The sequence below is a fragment of the Sarcophilus harrisii genome, chromosome X, assembly GCF_902635505.1.
Source record: "Sarcophilus harrisii chromosome X, mSarHar1.11, whole genome shotgun sequence".
NCBI classification, from domain to species: domain Eukaryota; kingdom Metazoa; phylum Chordata; class Mammalia; order Dasyuromorphia; family Dasyuridae; genus Sarcophilus; species Sarcophilus harrisii.
Genome location: NC_045432.1, coordinates 70,559,506 through 70,582,341, shown reverse-complemented (window position 1 = coordinate 70,582,341; position 22,836 = coordinate 70,559,506).

Below are 22,836 nucleotides of genomic sequence, written 5' to 3'. Positions count from 1 at the left end.
TAAGTGGCCGAAGCTGTATATCACCTTTTTCACTGCATTCCACTGACCAAATAGGGTGATAAAGGTTTATGTGACCAATACCAACCTATAGAGGGTGGGATTTGGGGGGGGGGTTCTTTGTCTGAAATGTATAAAAGTTGTAAGCATCTTCAAGTGAATGACTCTCCTCCTGTGGGTATCCTTGCTGTCCTTTCGGGCCCACAGGCCAGGATGGTCCGCTTCTCGAGATTCTAATAAATTCTTTCTGTACATCATTTGAAGGGACTCCTGAGTAGTCAGTTTGGGTAGGCGCAATTGCCCCAAACCCTATTGTGTTCCTTTTATTTATTTGCTTTTTCTCTTCCAAGTTGTCCTTTGCTTCAACATATTTAGTGCTCCTAGTTAATTATTCTTTCTTTTGCTTTGGAAAGAGTTGACATCATGGATTCAAGTTTTCCTATTCTGTTTATCATTTCTGCTGTGCAGAAATTCTCTCATTTGTTCCCTTGTAATTTCCATCAAGATCCTCTTTTTCTTTAGAACCATTTTGACACACCACACTGCAGTTTTGTTCCTCCATTTTATGAACAAGTTTCTAAGTTTCATCAGATGTTTCAATTTCCTTTGTCTTCCAATATTTTAGAGAATTCCATTGTATTTTAATTGTCTCAATAATAATCTTGCCTTCGTATGTTAGTGTCTTCTCTGGTGATTTCTATTTTAACTGAATTATGTTCTTCAAGATATCTGGTGTTTCTAGATTCCCCCCTCCCCTTATATTTCCTTGTTGATCACTTTCTAAATCATCTTCCTTTGATGAGTTTATCCCTGGGATGGGATCTCAAAGTTGTCACCGCATCCTTCTATTTCTGGGAATGTACTTGTCACCAACATTGGTCCCTCCAATGGGGTTCCCAGTCTTGGGTACAGGACTAGCCCAGATGATTTCCAAGCCGTTTCTCTTCTGGCATTTTATATCCTGCCAGTTCCTTCCATTTCCTGGTTTGCCTGAAGCAGTTTCTTCTTCTTTTTGTTTTTGTTTTTGTTCAGGATGTGGTTCTTAGAAGAACCTCCATAGTTTTAAGATTCCCTAATCTAGGAGGCTCCCCAAGCAAAAAAAATAAGAGTTCCCCCTCATACTTTACCCCCCACTCCCATGTTTACCTGGATGGGTTTAGGTGAGATCTGCAGCTTATTGCGATGGGATGTTGGGGGAAGGACAGAGTCAAGATGTGTCCCCAGAGATGGCAGTAACAAGTGTATCCTTGAATTGGTCTCTAAACACAAGCTGTTTTGTTATTTCTGAATGGAAGCTCATGCATGGGGATACTCAATGAGAGCATTTGGATTAGTGTTGCCCATTGTTAATTCATATGGCTGTTACTTTGTTAGGCTTCTTACTTTCTCATTCTATAGCAATAATTGTAATTGCTTTTATTCTCAGAAATGGCACTTATTTGGGGTTTTATCCTGAGAGTTAGTCGATCCTAGAAAAAAATATCTAGTGATCTGGTTTGTTTCTCACAAATCCTAGAAGCGTTTCTATCTTTTCTCATTTCTGCTAGATGTGAAGTAAAATCATGGAGCATATTTCATGTGATTATTAATAGTGTACAATTCCTCTTTTGAATTTTTTCTTATTTTTGATCACTTTCCTTTGGGGTATTGTCTTTGAGCTAACTTGTTTGTTTTAATTCTCTATGAATTTTGCATATGGGAACCTTATCAGAGATCTTTGATTCAAAGATTTTTCCCATTAAAACAGTTCTCTTTTAATCTTAATTGCATTGATTTTGTTTATCTCATGTTTATGAATTAACCTCCTATGCACCTTCTAATTGACTTTGTGTGTGTGAGAGACAACCTTTAATCCATTGATCACATATCCATTTTGAGTTTATTTTTATAGGTGTATAAGATGTTGGTTTAAACCAAATCCCTGCCAAAATGTTTTCCACTTTTCCTAACCGTTCTTATTAAAAAAAGAAAAAAAATCTTTTTCCTACTTCATTAACATTTTAGGGTTTTGCCATATAATAGGTTATTGAGATTAGTTATTTTTTATTCTTCTTTGTCTAGTATTTTCCACTGATTGTTTTAATAACCAATACATAGTGATTATGATGCTTGTACAGTGAACCCTGGAAGTGTTGCTTTTCTTCTGGGCCTATCTCTTTTTTCATTATATTCCTAGATGTTCTCCGTCTTTTTTCCCCTTCAAACATAAATGTGAGTTGTAGTTTATGAAACGCTTTTTCTATATCTGTTGGTATAAATGTGATTCTCTATTAATAGAATTGATTATTCTTATTTTCCCTAATTGAACCATCAATATAAATCCAACTTGATATTAGTGAATAATTTTTTGACTAAGTTGCTATAGTTTTCAAGCCAGGAATTTACTTAATAACTTAGAATTTATTTTTATTTAATGATACAATTCTATAGCCCTTGTTATTTGCTTTATCTTCCCTTAATAAGATATTAGTTTTCATTTGTCTCAAAAAAAGAAATTCATTAAAGTATTTTCTCTTTCAATTTTTAAGAATAATTTTTTTGTACAAAAATATTTATAGCGGCTATTTTTGTAGTGGCAAAGAATTGGAAATTGAGGGAATGCCCATCAACTGAGGAATGGCTGAACAAATTGTGGTGTATGAATGTAACAGAATACTATTGTGCTGTAAGAAATGATGACCAGCTACATTTCAGAAAAACCTGGAAAGATTTACACAAACTGATGCAAAGTGAAGTGTGCAGAACCAAGAGAACATTCCACATAGTCAGAGCAACATTACATGATGATCAACTATGACCGACTTAACTCTTCTCAGCAATATGGTGATTTAAGACAATTTCAAAAGACTCATGACAGAAAAAAGTTCTTCATGTCCAGAGAGAGAACTGTGAAGTCTGAATGCAGATGGAAGCATACTATTTTCACTTAATGTTGTTGGGGTTGGGGTAGGGAGGGCTTTTTCTCTTCTTCTGTTTCTTCTTTTACAACAAGGTTAATGTGGAAATAGGTTTATATCGTTGCTCATAAATAACCTATATCAGATTGCTTAATGTCTTGTGGAAGAAGAATGGCAGGGAGGGAAGGAGAAAAAATTTGGAATTTAAAATCTCATAAAAATGAATGATAAAAACTATCTTTACACCTAATTGGAAAAACACTATTTAAAAAAAGTTTTTTAAAAGAATAATTTGTATGGTTGAAGTATTAATTGTTTTGTTTGGTTTTTTGCTGAGGCAATTGGAGTGAAGTGACTTGCCCAGGGTCACACAACTAGGAAGCAGTAAGTGTCTGAGGTCAGATTTGAATTGAGGTCCTCCTGACTTGAGGGTTGGTGCTCTATCCGCTGTGCCACCTAGCTGCCACAGTATTAATTTTTAAAAAGAAGTTTGGTAGAGTTTGAGTCTATGTAAACCCAGCATTTTTTCCCTTTGGAATTTCCTTTAAATCTCATTCAATTTCCTTTTCTGAAATTAGATTATTTAAGAGATCTTTTTAGTGTTATGTTAATCTCGATATTTTAGGTTTGTAGATACTTCTCTCCTCCATCCCAACTCTCAGTTTTGTTGGCATGTAATTATATAATAGGTTCTCTCATTTCCTGTTTTTTCATTTTTGTCTGTGACTTCTCATGTTCATAATTTTATTCTTTTAATTTCATTGTTATTCATTTTCCTTTTTTAATCAGTTTCTGTTAAAGGTTATGTTTTTTTTTTTTTTTTTTTTAATAGTCTTTAATTTACAGGATATATACATGGGTAACTTTACAGCATTAACAATTGCCAAACCTCTTGTTCCAATTTTTCACCTCTTACCCCCCCCACCCCCTCCCCTAAATGGCAGGATGACCAGTAGATGTTAAATATATTAAAATATAACTTAGATACACAATAAGTATACATGACCAAAACATTATTTTGCTGTACAAAAAGAATCAGACTCTGAATTATTGTACAATTAGCTTGTGAAGGAAATCAAAGATGCAGGTGTGCATAAATATAGGGATTGGGAATTCAATGTAATGGTTTTTAGTCATCTCCCAGAGTTCTTTTTCTGGGTATAGCTAGTTCAGTTCATTACTGCTCCATTAGAAATGATTTGGTTGATCTCGTTGCTGAGGATGGCCTGATCCATCAGAACTGGTCATCATCTAGTATTGTTGTTGAAGTATATAATGATCTCCTGGTCCTGCTCATTTCACTCAGCATCAGTTCGTGTAAGTCTCTCCAGGCCTTTCTGAAATCATCCTGTTGGTCATTTCTTACAGAACAGTAATATTCCATAATTTTCATATACCACAATTTATTCAGCCATTCTCCAACTGATGGACATCCATTCAGTTTCCAGTTTCTAGCCACTACAAAAAGGGCTGCCACAAACATTCGTGCACATACAGGTCCCTTTCCCTTCTTTATAATCTCTTTGGGATATAATCCCAGTAGTAACACTGCTGGATCAAAGGGTATGCACAGTTTGATAACTTTTTGAGCATAGTTCCAAACTACTCTCCAAAATGGTTGGATTCGTTCACAACTCCACCAACAATGCATCAATGTCCCAGTTTTCCCGCATCCCCTCCAACAATCATCATTATTTTTTCCTGTCATCTTAGCCAATCTGACAGGTGTGTAGTGGTATCTTAGAGTTGTCTTAATTTGCATTTCTCTGATTAATAATGACTTGGAGCATCTTTTCATATGACTAGAAATAGTTTCAATTTCTTCATCTGAGAATTGTCTGTTCATATCCTTTGACCATTTTTCAATTGGAGAATGGCTTGATTTTTTATAAATTAGAGTTAATTCTCTATATATTTTGGAAATGAGGCCTTTATCAGAACCTTTGACTGTAAAAATATTTTCCCAGTTTATTGCTTCCCTTCTAATCTTGTCTGCATTAGTTTTGTTTGTACAAAAACTTTTCAGTTTGGTATAATCGAAATTTTCTATTTTGTGATCAGTAATGATCTCTAGTTCTGCTTTGGTCATAAAGACCTTCCCCTTCCACAGGTCTGAGAGGTAAACTATCCTATGTTCCTCTAATTTATTAATAATTTCATTCTTTATGCCTAGGTCATGAACCCATTTTGACCTTATCTTGGTGTACGGCGTTAAGTATGGATCAATGCCTAGTTTCTGCCATATTAGTTTCCAATTTTCCCAGCAATTTTTATCAAACAGTAAGTTCTTATCCCAAAAGCTGGGATCTTTGGGTTTGTCAAAGACTAGGTTGCTATATTTGTTGACTGTTTTATCCCTTGAACCTAATCTATTCCACTGATCAACTAATCTATTCCTTAGCCAATACCAAATAGTTTTGGTAACTGCTGCTCTATAATATAATTTTAGATCTGGTACAGCTAAGCCACCATCATTTGATTTTTTTTTCATTAATTCCCTTGAAATTCTTGACCTTTTGTTTTTCCATATGAACTTTGTTGTTATTTTTTCTAGGTCATTAAAATAGTTTTTTGGGAGTCTGATTGGTATAGCGCTAAATAAATAGATTAGTTTAGGTAATATTGTCATCTTTATTATATTTGCTCGCCCTATCCAAGAGCATTTAATATTTTTCCAATTGGTTAGATCAGACTTAATTTGTGTGAAAAGTGGTCTGTAATTTTGCTCATAAAGTTTCTGATTTTCCCTTGGCAGATAGATTCCTAAATATTTTATATTATCAGTAGTTACTTTAAATGGAATTTCTCTTTGTAACTCTGACTGTTGGATTTTGTTAGTGATATATAAGAATGCTGATGACTTATGTGGGTTTATTTTATAACCAGCAACTTTGCTAAAGTTGTGGATTATTTCTAATAACTTTTTAGCAGAATCTCTGGGGTTCTCTAAGTATACCATCATGTCATCGGCAAAGAGTGATAATTTGGCTTCCTCATTGCCTATTCTTATTCCTTTAATCTCTTTCTCAGCTCTTATTGCTATAGCTAGCGTTTCTAATACAATATTAAATAGTAACGGTGATAGTGGGCAACCTTGTTTCACTCCAGATCTTATTGGGAATGGTTGCAGTTTGTCTCCATTACATATGATGCTTACTGATGGTTTTAAATAGATGCTGCTGATTATTTTAAGGAAAAGTCCATTTATTCCTATACTCTCAAGTGTTTTTAATAGGAATGGATGTTGGATTTTATCAAATGCTTTTTCTGCATCTATTGAGATGATCATATGGTTTTTGTTAATTTGGTTATTAATGGCCAATTATATTGATAGTTTTCCTAATATTGAACCAGCCCTGCATTCCTGGTATAAATCCTACTTGATCATAGTGTATTATCTTGGAGATGATTTTCTGTAGTCTTTTTGCTAATATCTTATTTAAGATTTTAGCATCAATATTCATTAGGGAGATTGGTCTATAATTTTCTTTCTCTGTTTTCAGCCTACCTGGTTTAGGTATTAGTACCATGTCTGTGTCATAGAAGGAATTTGGTAGGACTCCTTCATTCCCTATTTTATCAAATAATTTATATAGCATTGGGGCCAATTGTTCTTTAAATGTTTGGTAAAATTCACATGTAAATCCATCTGGTCCAAAATCCCCCAAATCCCACCCTCTATATGTTGTGATTGGTCACATAGGTCTCTATTTCCCTCTATTCCCAAATATTTGGTCAGTGGAATACAGTAGATAAGGTAATGTATAACTTCCTCACCCCGTATCCTCCTTTGGACAATGGAATGGAGTCCAGTCCTTATCTAAAATCACATGCTTCTGAAACTGAGGCCTTTAAGGCTTTAGCTAACAGTCTCTGTAAATTCTTCGCCTTTTCCACACATAGTCGATTTCCTTTTGTATGCCTGATTAGTATTTACTTATTGGTTTTCTCATATTTACTATTAATTGTTAGTTCACTATGATATCCTCTTATATTTTAGTTATGTATGTTATCAGACATATAATCAATCCTTTAAGGACTATTAAAGCAACATCACTAACATCCTGATATATTGTCTCATAATTATTAACTTTGCTGTAATTATTCATTGTTTTGATGATTTCTGCTTTCACCTATTCGTGGTTCAACAGGTCAAATTTCCATTTAGTTTCATGTATCTTGCTTGTATTTTCAGTATTAATTATATTTTCATTGCCTTGTGTTCTAGAAAGGGTATGTGTATTTTTTGTATATGTATATCTGTATATTTGTATATATGGATATCTGATTTTCTTTTTCTTTTTCACTATTTAATGTCTCTATGTCCTAGTATATTTTGGGTTTTTTTGGTAGAGATGATTCGTATGGTACTTATGTAGATTTTTCTTAAATATTCACATTTAGAAAACATCAAAAGTCTTTGAGTTCTAAATTCTTCATCAATTTGTTCAGTCCTATATTTTCCTGTTTGTTTGTTTGTTTTTGTCAGATTGATCTGTTCATTTCATGGAGAGCAATTTTCAAGTCTCTCATTATATTACGATGCATATTTTTTTTACAATTTGGTTATTTTTTGTTTTATGAATTGAATTATGCCATTGGGCAAATACATACTTAGTACTGATATTTTATTAACTGCCTCTTTTAAGAATAACATATTTTCTTTGTCTGTTGATACTGCAAATTTTTGTCATTTCTTTGACTTAACATAATTTCAAATCTGTTTTTTAATCCACCTAATACCTAGCACTTTTTTTCCAGGTTCTCCTTTTTATTGATATGAAGTCCTTAAAGTGTTTCTGGTACATAAAAGATTGTGAGGTTTTGTTTTCTCATCCATTCTATCATCATTTTATTTTACTGCATTTTTAAAAGACAATTCACAATTGAAGTTATGAGTAAGGTTTGCGATTTTTTTATTTGATATTGTTTTCTTAACATTTTTATCCCTTACTCTTTTATATACACTGCATTTAGTTTTGCTTAAACTACTTTGGTGATTCTCTATGCTATAGGGTCTCTCCTCTATCACATCTGCCACCTATCTACTCTTTCCCTGGTTTTGTGAGGACTTTTCTAAAATTATCGATTTTTTTATTCCCTTTAATCAGTTACTTTTCTGTCCAACCTAGTTTTTTTGGTTCCTTCTCTTATCCCTTTCAGTTAAATGTCTAGTTCAGAATCTTTCTTCTTTTCTCCTCCCCCATTCTTCTGTTTATTAAAGATTTTGATACTGTGTGTTTTTCTAAGATTTTTTTTTCATTTTGTTCTCTTCATTAACTCATTCCTCTCTTGGTCCATTCTGAACTTTTATTCTGTGACTCTAATGGTATATCTCTATATATTCCTTCTCTAGCTAGGTGGTTTCTTTCTCTTCAAAATTATTAATTTTGAACTTGAACACATAAAGACAAAAAAATGTCCATGTCGTCAGCACAACAGAGAAAGAAGATTCAATATAAAACCATGATTTTCATTTCACACTATTTATTTTTAAAAACATATACAAGTACCACTCATGATTTTCAAAGCTACCCTGATTTACTTTGCTTCCTTTTAAGTTTTCTTTTGTTCTCTGCTGTGCAATTGTTATTCCTCTATCCCCATTAGAGAAGGTTGCCATTAGACACAAATGTGTGTGTTTATATAGAAATCCGGTCTTAATCTCTTTCCCAAATTCTAGCACAACCTCACTGTTGGACTCTTTTCTCTTCATAATATACAAATTGGACTTTTTTTCTATTTATTTCAAGTTTAACGTGGTAAATGGAACATTACCCCAATTTTCTGTGTTCTGTTCTCAACTTTCTTCTGATCTCTTGTGTTTATTTTTAAGTGACTTAATGATAAACATTTCTTTTTTTTCTTTTGTGTAATATCAGTAACACCATTCTTCTATTACTCCTCAATCCTTACCTCTCCAAAAAATTCTTTTCATATGATTATTCAGGATAGTCTACATTAATTGTGTATGAAGATGATCGCCTCATTCTGCACTATAATCTCTGTTCCTCTGGGTAGGAAGCAATGATTTATTAATATTTATTATCATTCTTATGGAATTATTTGTGTTCATCACATTGATCATAGTTAAGCCTTTCATTGATAATAAATCTTTCTGATTATAGTTTAAGCCTTTCATGGTTGTTTTCATTTACACTGTAGTCTTTGTAGAAATTGTTCTAATGTTTCTGCTCATTTCACTCTATATCTTTCCATACAAATCTTCCTATATTTCATTGAATTCATCTCTCTTTTTCACAGCATAATAATATTCTTTTATACTTACACAGAATAATTTGTTCATTCTCTAACGTTAGATCCCTAGTTTGTTTCTAGTTTTTTGTTACAACAAAAAAAAATGTTGCTTTAAACTTTTTGTACATCTGGAGCTTTGCCTTTTTTTGCTCCCTTTGCAATATAATCCCAGGAGTGATATCGTTTGGTCAAAGAATCTACACAGTTTACTGACTTCTTGGATAAAGTTCTAAATAACTAGCTTCCCGAGATGTTTGCACTACTTTGAATCTTCAAATATAGTCTGCCATGGTGCCATCTTTCCATAGCCCCTTTAAAAATTGTCATTTTCCCTTTCTGTCTGTTTTGCCAGTCACATGAGCATGAGGTAAAATCTCAGAATTGTTATAATTTGCAATTCTCTTACTATTTTTCTGCATTGAGTTTCCATTGGGAGAAGTAGCAGGACAAGGGAATATTCCTTGGAGTCAATAAGAAGGAGAACAGGTTACTGGAAATGGTTTGAACTAGTGAAATCAATAGATCAGAGCTTGAATTTTGAGGAAGAAATATGGAGGAAAATGTAAAGAATAATCGCCCAGCCTGGATACTGGTCGTATTCTATTGCTGTATTGGAAGAGAAACAGGATCAACGACATTTAAGGAGAATATCAAATTTCTCAGAATCAGAAAAGATGAAGAGGTAGACTCAAGTAAGATAAGGAGAAGTAGGAGGAAAGACAAGGTAAGCAAGAACACTTAAGTAGCGCAATTAGCATGATGGTACATGGGCACTTTGGTAAAACAGAAAAAGTAGATTGACACAAAGCTGAAGAAGAGAAGTGGCTGAGAGTTTTTCAGACTAAGGAAGGGAATTTGAGAGGAGATGTGAAGTTACAAAGTGGTAATCAGTTGTAAAAAGTTGAGGTGACCTATGAACACATATAAGTAGTTCTAAGAAACAAAGCTGAAAATTTCCACCATTGTAAAGAGTAGGGGAAATTGCATAATGACTTGAATCAAGTGGGTAATGTTTCTATTGCTGCCAAAAAGCCTAGTGACTGTTATCTGTGCTCCAGGTGGCGACTCATCTTCCTCTTGGAAAAGAAAATGAAAGAACTACAAAAATAAATTCTCCATGCTCCATGTTGTTAGGGGAAATGAAAGATTCCTTAAGGGAAACAAAAGTGATGGAAGAAATAGAAAGATGGAATACTTTATTTACTCTTGTCAAAATGATGGAAAATGAAAGAGTGCTACTCAAGAGAGAAAGGGAAGGGAAAGGACACCTGCATAATTTGTGTTTAAAAACATATTTAAGCTTATCCCTGAAGAGGATCCTCTGAGAAGAGAGCAACTACTTGTTCTCCCAAGAATAAAATAATAGCATCCCAGGAGTAAAACAGAGACAATCATCCATACAGTAGTGGAGGAGGAGGAAGTGGAGGAGTTGGTAATTCTCTGCTCTGGGACTGAGCCAGTATTTGTCAATTGATAGCAACAATATCTTCCTAAAGTGTTGTAAGAGACAATCTTTCGAGCCTTAGCAAAGATGACAACTACCCCCTTTTGGGTGATTCACATGGATACAAATGAAACTTCCAGAAAGACCCTAAGAAAGTATTGCTAATGATTATGAAGTATTGGGCAGCTAACTGAAGACCCTAGGAGGGGGCAGATTGTTCTTTCCTCATTGCTACCCATTTATGACAAACAATGAAGAAGAGAATCCATTAAGAGGAATTAATTTGGGAAATTAGCAGCTGCCTAGGAAAGGTGTGTCTAAGAATGGGATTTGGATTTCGGAATCATGGCTTAAAATAATATAGTCCTGACCAGATATTGAATATCTCCAAAGAAGGGTGAAATAGTCTGAAAGGAACCCCACATTTGGGGAAAGCCAATTTCAAAGTTTCAGGCGAAAAATAGGTAGGATCCGATGGACTAAAACGTTATTGAAGAAGTCAGTCTTGGGAGATTCAAATTTCGGAAGGCAAGATGGCAGAGTAAGCAGTAAATCACTGTACTGCTCTCTTGCTCACCTCTGGGCAACCATAAAAGGTCTCAGGTCCCAAGACAGGACCTGGAAACTAGCAAGGAGACAGTTTGAAACAATATTTTAGCCCAGAAAACTTGGAGGATTAGCAGGAGGTATCCTTCTCACTCAGGTAGCCAATAACAAGACCCACCTTGTCAAATCAGCAGGAGATCCTGAGTCCCAGGGTGGTAGAGAAGACAAACGCCAACACCAGAGCCCCCAACATGCATTAGAAAAATCAGGAGAGCCTGCAGACCTCAGCTCTGGGAATTACCATTGTTCTTTTGCCAGTTGATTATAGAGACATATCTTACCTGACAGGAAGTAGGAGGGAAAGAGATTAAGTAAAGGTGAGAAGGGGAGCTGACAGGGAGAGGCAGTAGGCAGAAGCAGAACAATGTTGAGGAAGGGAGGGATGAAAGGAGAGGGAAGAGAAACAGGAGAAAAAAATAGCATGGAGGGAAATACACAGTTGGTAAGCATAACTGAATGTGAATGGGATGAAATCCATAAAACAGAAATAGATAGCAGAGTGGATCAAAAAACAGAATCCTACATGCTATTGTTTACAAGAAACACACTTGAAGCAGACCAAAGGTGAGGGGCTGGAGCAGAATCTTTTATGCTTCAATTAAAGTTTTACAAAAGCAGGGGTAGTAATCCTGATCTCAGGCAAAGCAAAAGAAAAATAGTCTTAATTAAAAGAGATAAGTAAGGAAACTATATCTTGCTAAAAGGTACCATAGACAATGAAGCAATATCAATACTAAACATATATGCACTAAGTGGTATAGCATCCAAATTCTTAAAGGAGAAGATAACTGAATTACAGGAAGAAATAAAGAGCAAAACTATACTAGTAGGGGACCTCAACTGCCACCTCTCAGAAAAAAAATAAACAAGAAAAAGACTAAGAAAGTAAATAGAATATTAGAAAAGTTAAATATGACAGATCTTTGAGGAAAACTGAGTGGAAACAGAAAGGAATGTATCTTTTTCTCGGTAGCACATCGCACTTACACAAATATAGACCATATAATAGGGCACAAAACCTCAACACCAAATATAAAAAGGCAGAAATTTTCAGATCATAATGCAATAAAATTATATTCAACAAAGGGCAATGGAAGAATAGATTAAAAATTAAGTGGAAACTAAATAATCTATTCCTAAAACATAATTTCATCAAAGAGAATGACAACTATGACATAACATACCAAAATTTATAGGATGCAGCCAAAGCAATATTTAGGAGAAAATTTTTATCTCTAACTTCTGACATCAACAAAATGAAAAAAGAACATATCAATGAATTAGGCATACAACTAAAAAAACTTGAAAAAGAACTCAGCCCAGAGTGAATGAGACATAATCAAGAAGGAAATTCACATAGGGATACGATTCCAATGAAAAATGAAGTTGGGATGAATTGGAAGTGATTATTGCATGTGTGCAGGGAACTCGGCACCACACACACACATCCCATCTTTTGTACATCATATATATTTAGGCAATTGCCTACATGTTTCTTTTTTCAGATGTTAGGTTAGTTTTTCAAAATTAGAGTTATCAGAAAAAATGTAAGGTAGTTGTCTTATGCAGATTGAAACCAAGCCCACAACCCTTGCATGAAAATCGTTCTTATGTTGCAATCGCATTTCATTCATGAGAAAAGCAGTTGAGTTTTGGTTGACTTTTTATTATTTTATCTCTGCTTAAATCTGTTAACCTAAACCAGCTATTTAGCTTTCCCTAGACACCGTCAAGTAACAAAGACCTGAGTTCAATTATAGCATGTACATAATGTACAGAATGTGGCTATGTAAATGAGTCATATAAAAATAATTTCAGGAAAGTTGAAACGAGCTAAAGACCACAGGAAGGGTGGTTAGGGTTTATTTGATTACTTTTAAGCCATACTGAGAGAAAAGGGAGAATTTTCTAAAAAAGGATAAGGATCTTTGCTTGGAATGAAGAGAATAATGATAAACAGTGAAAGCAGAGGTGCTTAAATTTTTCTCATTTTTTTCTCCCTTCATTCGCTGCTAAGAAGACTGACTTGTATTGGAAATGAGAAAACAAAACAAAACAAAAAGACTAACAGAAAGTTGATCCTCAAGATAAGTAAGGCATTAGTAAGCAGAACTGAAATGCTCTAGGGAAATTCAAGTTTCCTGACCCATATGAACTCCTACTGAAACCAGCAGATATGATGCCTGAGTCATTGTTAGCAACATCTGAAAGATGTACGTCCAATGAAAGAGGTACAGTAAGATTGGAGAAGAGCAAAAGATGCCCGCTCTTCAAAAAGGGAAGAGAATAGAATTTAAATACTATGAGCTAATGAGTTAGACTGAGGGAAATTCCTGAAGAGATCATTTATGAGATAGTAAGTGAATATGTAGAAAGGGGAGCCATGATTCATCAGGATTAATTTCATTAAGATTACCTTGATTTCCTTTTTGGAAAAGATCACTAAACTGGTTAGTGAAGACAGTGCTATGGATACAGTTTAAGTATGGTTTTGAATAGTATATGATAAAGAAGTTCACATTATTCTTGTGGAAAAGATAAAGAATGGACACTGGTTGAATAGCCAAACTCAGAGAATGGTTTTTGGTTCACAGTCATCATGTCAAGGGACATGTGGTGGAATAACCCAGGGGATTCTGCCTGGCCTTGGGCCTGCTTATCATCCAGGGCTTGACTAGCCCTCCTTTTCTATCATCAAGTGTAAGTTGACAGGATCCACTTCACATTGGAATATCCTTGTGGTCCCATTCTCCCATTGGTGAGCTCTTCCTGGGGTCTTTGTTTGGGGGCTGGGTCCAGGCTGGCCATACTTCCTTACTCTCTCAGTTCTGCTTCTGACCCTCCAGATATTACCACCCTTTCCCCCATTTCCTATCCCTTTTATCCTCTTGTGTATATTTTAACATTATAACATTAGAATGTTCATAATCCTTGAGGGCAGAGACTGTTTTTGTTTGCATCTCTTAACACTTAGCACAGCCTTGGCACATAGTAAGTACTCACTAAATGCTTGTTAATTTTCCTCTAAGTTAGAATGAGATTCAGAGGAGATAGTTACTACTTTTTGGATGAATAGCGGGTGTTTCAAATGTCCTCTTCATTCATTATCTGCTCTTGCTTGGTATTATTTCCAGTAATCCATTTTAGTAGAGTGAAAGCAGAAGGGGAAAAGAAGGGGGAAAATTTGTTGTGGTCCGGTCATGTCTAACCCTCTGTGACCTCGTTTGGAGTTTTCTTGGTGGAGATCCTGGAGTGGTTGGTCATTTCCTTCTCCAGCTCATTTTACAGATGAGGAAACTGAGGCAAACAGGATGAAGTGACTTGTCCGGGATCACCCAGCTAGGAAGTACCTGAATTTGGACTCGAGTCTCCCAGATTCCAGGGCAAGCGCTCTCTCCACTGCATTACCTGTCATTGGTTTTATTAGTTTCCTGTTTTTATTTCCTTTCCAGGTGTCTATGACACTTTTCCTACCGACCCTTCCAATAATTTATTGTTGTGACAGCACCCAGATCCTACTAGCAGGGTGAATCTAGGAATTTTTCCAAGATGATCGGAAGAGGCACCTTCCCTTTCCCCAGTGGTCCTCCAATAGTCAGCACCAGCATGTCGTATGATCACCACAGGGTTCTGTCCCAGTGGTGCTTCCCTTTTGGAGTCCGCTCTCCTTCCAACTCTGCTGGTAGAGTGGGTCCCATTGTGTGCCAGCTTGGGATTCTGAGACACTGCCTGCTGTACAGCCTCCTAGAGGAGGAGTTCCTTGAGAGCAGGGACTGGCTCACTTTGCATTGACACATACTAGATATTGGTGAAGTGCTTTGCCTTTCTGTGGTGCCTTCAGTCTTGCAAGTGTACTCTTTGCACCCGGGCTCTGCCCTCTCTCCTCTGACCACAGAACGAACACTCGACCCATCTTGCCTCGGGCACAAGGATTCCTAGCTACAGCTCTGAGGCAGGGCTTTGAAACCCTAACCCCGCCTCTGGCCGGTAATGAGGTGTTCAAAATATGAACCTCCAGAGGTGTGTTCTCAGCACTCAGAGAATTTTTTGTTGTTCGAACATTTGTTTGAAAATGTTCAATTAAGTAGGGCGATTATCGTTTTCAAACAACTGCACAGACTCACTCCTTCCTGTGAAGAACTAGATGAAACAGATCCCAGATTTTAAACTTCTATGTAGCAGTCTCAAAAATAATTTATAAAATCTATGGAGGAATTTTTGTTGTTGTTGGAGGGAAGGGGGAGACACAACGCTTTACCTTGACCCTAGAAATGCTCATCTTGTCCACAAAAGCCTTCAGCCAGCTCCCTGTGTCACAAGCTTTGGCCGCCTTTGTTCCTTTCTCCTGAGGTCCCCAGTGATCCCTTCGCTTCCCCCATGTACTATATGAAGAAAGTCACTGGCTTTGACACCATGGAAGCCTGTTCGATGTCGGGACTGATTTGTCGTTTGTTACTCTAATTCCGATTGGCCCCTGGGCCCGAGCTGGGCCTCCTTGGGCTAGCATTGCTTAGAATGGGACTCAACAATGCTACAAACCAGATGGAGAAAATGAAAGACTTTTTAATAGTAAATGTTGCTTCACATATATTATTAGTTTCAAATGGAATATGCTGTGCTGCTTAAGTCTTAATAAAAGATTTTTAACACGTTTTAAATTATTGTATTTGATATTATTTCCACTGGGAAATCAAAGGCAGGAATGATACAGTTGTTTTACTGCCCACATAGCTTATTCTCATTAAGTTGAGTATGCAGTATTCTAGGCATGAAGCATCCTGGAATGAGACTTTTGGGGAGCTATGACCTTTACTTCTCTTATCATTGGGAAGAAAATCAATGTCCCCTCTACTTTAATGCATACTTGCTGAGAAAAAAGCAGCCACTAGATTATTTCACAGTAATTATTTCATTATAAGAACTAAAGACCTAAATATAGGGTATTGCTAGTTTAAATAATTAAAGATTTTTTTTAATTGGGGGGTTTCAAGATTTGAAGAGAAGTAGTTATCTGGTAAAAAAAAAATTACAGAAAGGCCTCATTTCTAAAATATACACAGAATTGACTCAAATTTATAAGAATATAAACCATTCTTGAATTGACAAATGGTTAAAAAATACGAACAGACAATGTTCATATGATGAAATTAAAGTCATTTCTACTCATATGAAAAAATGCTTTGTCACTTGATTAGAGAAATGCAAATTAAGACACTGAGGTACCACTACACACCTCTCAGACTGGCTGAGATGACAAGAAAAGGTAAGGATGAATGTTGGAGGGGATGTGGGAAAACTGGGACACTGATACATTGTTGGTGGAACTGTGCATCCCCTTTGATCCAGTAGTGTTTCTACTGGGCTTGTATCCCAAAGAGATCTTAAAGGGACCCACATGTGCAAAAATGTTTGTGGCAGCCCTTTTTGTGGTGGTAATAAACTGGAAACTGAGTGGATGCCCATCAGTTGGGGAATGGCTGAATGAGTTATGGTATGTGAATGTTATGGAATATTATTATTCTGTAAGAAGCGATCAACAGGATGATTTCAGAAAGGCCTGGAGAGACTTACAGAAACTGATGCTAAGGGAAGTGAGCAGGGCCAGGAGATCAGTATACACAGCTACATCAAGATTATACAGCAATGAATTCTGATGGACTTGGCTCTTTTCTTTTTTAATAGTTTATTTTATACACATTGTTTTATGAGTTATGTTGGGAGAGAAAAATCAGAGCAAAAGGGAAAAACCATGGGAGAGATAAAAAAAAGGCAGAAAAAGGTGAACGAAGCATGTGTTGATTTACATTCAGTCTTCTTAGTTCTTCTTCTGGATGCAGATGGCATTTTCTGTCCAAAGTCTATTGGGATTGCTTTGGATCACTGAACCACTGAGAAGAACCAAGTCTTTTATAGTCAAGCATCACACATTCTTGTTGTTACTGAGTACATTGTATTCCTGGTTCTTTTTGTTTTTCTCAGCATCATTTAGTGTAAATCTTTGCAGGCCTTTCTGTAATCAACTTCTTCATTTTTTATAGAAAAATAATAGTCCGTTACCTTTGTATACCACAAGTGGGTATCCACTCTTTCCTCAATTCTTTGCTACCACAAAGAGGGCTGTTACAAACATTTTTGCACAAGTGGGTCCTTTTCCCTCCTTTATGATCTCCTTGAGATACAGGCCCAGTAATGGCACTGCTGGGTCAAAGTGTATGCTCAGTTTGATAGCCCTTTGGACATAGTTCCAGATTGCTCTCCAGAATGATTGGATCACTTCACAACTCCACCAACAATGCATCAGTGTCCCAGTTTTCCCACATCTTCTACAACATTTATTGTTATCTTTTCCTCTATCTTAGCCAATCTTAGAGGTGTGAGGTGGAGAGTTGTTTTAATTTGCTTTTCTCTAATCAATAGTGATTTAGAGCATTTTTCGTACAATTATAAATGTTTAATTTCATCATCTGAAAATTGTTTATTCATATCATTTGACCATTTATCAATTGGGAAATGATGTGTATTCTTATAAATTTGACAGTTCTTTATATATTTTAGAAATGAGACCTTTGTCAGAAATATTGGCTGTAAAGATTTTTTCCCAGCTTTCTACTTCCCTTTTAATCTTGTTTCTTTTGGTTTTGTCTGTGCAAAAACTTTTTAAAATTTAATGTAATCAAAGTTGTCCATTTTGGGACATGGCTCTTTTCAACAACGAGATGATTCAGGCCAGTTCCAATAGACTTGTGATGGAGAGAGCCATCTGCACCCAGAGAAAGGACTGTGGGCACTGAGTGTGGTTCACAACATGGTATTTTCACCTTTTTTGTTTTTGATTGCTTTTTTTCTTTCTCATTTTTCTCCTTTTTTGGTCTGATTTTTCTTGTGCAGCAAGATAATTGTGGAAATATGTATAGAAAAATTGTATGCGTTTAACATATATTGGATTACTTGCCATCTAGGAGGAGGGAGGAAAGGGAGGAAAGAAAAAAAATGGAACACAGGGTTTTGCAAGAGTGAATGTTGAAAACTATGCATGTTTTGAAAATAGAAATCTTTAAATTAAAAAAGGTGGGCTTTCACAATCTTACAGTTCCAGAATCACAGAATCTGAGCATGCGAGCTCTTAAAACCCATCTCCCTAGGGGGATGTGGTGAATGCTCAGTACAGTCCTGCCATCTCCTAAATGTAGCAGAAGGTCTCTCCGGCAGACCTTCTTATCACACAGACTCATTCCTCCCCAGAAGCCTTGGGGATTTTAGCAAGCTCTGCTGTAGGATTTATTTAAAATAAATTAAAAAAAACATCTGGGGAACAGACACAGGGATACCCCCTCCCTACACATGCATACACACACAATTACATACACACACACACACACACACACACACACATGCAGTGTAATATAGCTATCTTGCTACCCATAAAGATGCTTCCTCCTTTGGAAAACCCAGACTGTTATAGCCTAGAAGCTACCTGAATGTTGCTATTGCTTTGCAAAGAACCCAAACTATTTAAAAGCACAAAGACTAATTAAATTTGCCAGCAAAATTAACACTAGGTACAGGTGGCAGCTGCTTTGTAACCAGGCAGAAACCTTTTAGATAGTGCAGACATTTGTAGTCCAGCTGCTAAAAACCCAGATTAGTACCCTGTTCAAAAGATATTTAATTAGAAGGGGAAAGTGGCAACTTCTTTAAAGTTTCCAGGAAGGGATCTTAGAAGCATAGACTCAGAGTTCAAAGGGTCCTCTGAGGCCACCAACTCTAACTCCATTATTTTACAGCTGAGTAAACTGAGGCCACAAGAAGTTGAATGAGTTGTGCAAGGTCCTGTGGCCAGTAAGGGTCTGGATTTTAATCCAAATTCTCTGCCTCCAAAGCCCACTCTCTTTGCGCTGAACACACTGCATAATTAGAGGCTGGGGGCCAGAAGAAGCCAGCTAGTAAGAGTCATGCAGTTTAGAATCCCAACAAACAAAAGCTGCTTTGGAAGTGAGGTGGGACGGTTTCATTTTTTGATTGTAACTATGGCAAAGAAAAATTCTCTGGGCAACTCTTGTGTGACATACTGGCATCCATGTGCAGCTGGGACAGTGTCAGCTGCATTGGCAGAAAAGATTATGTGACCATCCACTTTGTGCTGGTCCTTTACCCCACTAATTTATTCTCCTTGGTCCTGACCTGAATGGTTTGAATGTTAACATCCAATATTCGCACTTTTTTCTCCTTTAAAAACATGCTGTTTTATAAATTTCTTTCCTCTTTCCATTTTCACTCCGGTGATTTGTGGAACAGCTGCACTGATCATCAACTACTCACATTTTTCTTATACCTACAAGGATTTTTAATCAGACAGAGTTGGCTCATGGGAATTTTAATCCTTTTTTAATAGAAATCATTAAGTCATTTTATTTGCAAGAAAAAAATATTTTGGGGATGTGAGGAAATTATCAGATGGCGAGAGGGGAACCATTGACTGTTTATACAGACCTAGTATATTGAAAACCAGGGTCAGTCTTGTCCTTTGAGAGATATAAAAGCACCTTTGAAAAATCAATATTTGGGGGATTTCTCCATTCTTGGTTACAACCACTTTTAAAATGGAAATTATTTTTAAAAGTTTAGACGCACAAATGCATATCTACACAATACATAGCTAGGTTTCTCCTCTGCTGACATCTTTAGGAGTGCAGATTCCAGAGCTGCCCAGCAGCATTCACCAGCTTGAAGCCATCCCTCCAATCACAGGCTTTTTTTTGGAACATCATGTGCAAGGAAGCATCAGCAATGGGTCAAATAGTAGCACAGGCATAAAATACAAATTTCTCAGCTTGGCCTTTCAAGGCCTTCACACTGAAGTTGTAAGCCACCTTTCCCCTATGTTGTCACATTCTCTTCCATCCTGGAGTCTCCATTCCAGACAAACTGACCGACTCCCTCTTCCCCTTCCATAAAGTTTTGTCTCACCTTGGCCTTCATACAGGCTGCCCCCCTGTGCCAGGACTGCTTTCCTGCCTCCCTTTCCCCTCTCAAATTCCCAATTCATTTCAAGACTTATCACAGGCCTCCTGTCCTACTTGACCACACCCCAAATTACTTACTGCCCTACCCCCAGATTACATTCTCTACATTTTATGTCCGTTTACATGGCCATTTATTGGATATGTTCATGTTGAAGATGTAGTAAAATATAAATTCCTGTGGGAGGGATTTGTTTTCATCTTTTCCCCTGGGATTAGCCATAGTCTACCTTGGATAAAGCAGACACCTAAGAAATGATGGTCATTGACTAGAACTATTGAGCAGGATCTCTCATGAGAAGTCCTGGCTGATGAGACCCATTGTAGGGACAGAGGATGCATGTTGCAACATAGAAACTTTATTAAGGCTTTCTGCACTCACTGTGTCATGATCAGGAGTGTGTGTGTGTGTGTGTGTGTATGTGTGTGTGTGTATGTGTGTGTGTGTGTGTGTGTGTGTGCACATATACGTACATTTGGCAAATATTCTCTTGGAATTTCACCTAAAAGAATTTGAACCTCATAGTTGCTGAAATGACCCATAATCTGACAATAACTAGAAAATCTCTGATCTCTAACAACTTGCCCCCATCCAGACTGCTTCATCTTCTTCCAAAGTTCTCTGGATCTTTTCCTGATTATTTTTTTTATAAAGGAAGACAGCAGGACAGAAAGCCTATCCAGCTACATTAGCTGGGCTGAGGGATGAGGGAACACTCCAGCAGGTGGAGATCATTCTGGGGGGTGGGGGTGGTAGAGTGATATGTTGCTTATATAGGGGATATAGGACATACGCTTAGGGAATGGGGAAGGATTGTGTAATTCAGTTAAACTGACATACAGAGTATAAGGAACAGATAAGGCCAAATCTGTCAGCTGAGATTTGAGAGTAATTAGAGCCAGATTGTAGATGTTAAGCCTTGGAATTCTGACTTGACCTTCTGGGTAATGGGGAGCCACAGGAGGTTGTTGGTAATGGAAGTGGCTCAAACTGTGCACCAGAAAGGTTATGCTGGCAGCAGGGGGAAGGATGGATGGGGACTTGAGATACTAAAAGCAAAGGCAACAAGTTCAATTGGGCATTGCAGTCATCCGGGTGAGATATAATAAAAGCCTGAACTAGGATGGTAGTGACAGAAAATGGAAAGAAGGGAGAATAGGCACATGAGACACTTAGAGGTAGAATTGACAGAACGTGACAACTGATTAGGGCATAATTAGAAAGGAAGCAAAACAACAGGGAAGGAGATCTTATATGGCTGGGACAATTGGGGGATATTTTTAGTAACTGGCAAGAATACTGATTCTAGAGTTGGAGGACCTCTCTTGAATCCTGCCTCGCACTCTTAATACCTGGATGACATTGAGCAAGTCACTTGACTTGCTTGGGTCTCAGTTTACTTAGCTGCAAAAGGAGGGGATTGGACTAGCTGACCTCTGGGGGCCTTTCTAGCTACCAATCAATCATCTGATGTAATCGGAGATGAGTTATGTAGGGGTAGGAAGCCAGTCCCATGCTCCACAGGAGAGCTTGGCCACTGTTTAACAGGGCACATGTATCTCTCACAGTAATCTAGGACACTAAAAAGGAAGGCATGCCCGGTTGAAGCTTGGCAGGAATTAGAAGGTGATCATTTATAGTACAGGAGGTACAGTAAAAGGTATCTCTGGTTTTTAATTTGTATTCATTTCTAAGTAAATATTGCTGCTCATATTTGGAAAAATCAGGGTGAGACAAGGGGAAATGATAAAGATTTTCAAGAGGACAATTTTTCTTTTGATCTTGTCTACAGGACATGCTAAATGCATGGGAGGGGATCAGAGAAGCTCGTTTTTTTCCAAATAAAGCCTTTCAGGCCAATGAGCATCTTAGCTCAGACCTGTGTGTGAGATCAACGTAGCCCACTGTGGGAACAGGGAAAGCAGAAGGACCTTTTGTCTTTCAGAGTCATAAGGGCAACCAGCTCAGCCAATGAAAAGAACTTTCTTCCTTTATTTACTTTCATTAAAGAATTGCCCTAAAATAGTTTTTGTTTAGTTGTTTTCAGTCGTGTCTGACTCTTCAAGACCCCTTTTGTGGTTTTCTTGGCAAAGATACTATAGTGATTTGCCATTTCCTTCTCCAGCTCGTTTACAAATGAGGAAACTGAGGCAAACAGGGTTAAGTGATTTGTCTAGGGTCACACAGTAAGTATCTATGGCTGGATTTCAGTTCATGTCTTCCTGCTTCCAAACCAGGCATTATATCCACTGTGTCACCTAGCTACCGTTCCGCCCCATAGTAGTACCCTCGCTATGGTAGCCTATAGTTCACACCTCTGTCTGGTTCCCAAGATCAGAAAAGGTGATTTTAAAAAATAACCATTTTCACGATGTGTAATGTTTAGAATTATAATCTGGCCCATTTACATGACTGCCTTTCTTCAATTTCCTCTTACTTCAGTCCAACGGCATCTCCTTTTCCTCATCATGTATTGCCACACAACAGAGCCCAAATATTATCTCACTTTGTTTTCCTTTCCTTATTCTTTTTCCCCCTTCTGGAGTAATTCTTTACTTTCTCTATCCCATCTATCTTCCATTTCTTACACTGCAAACCCCCATTGCCTTCTTC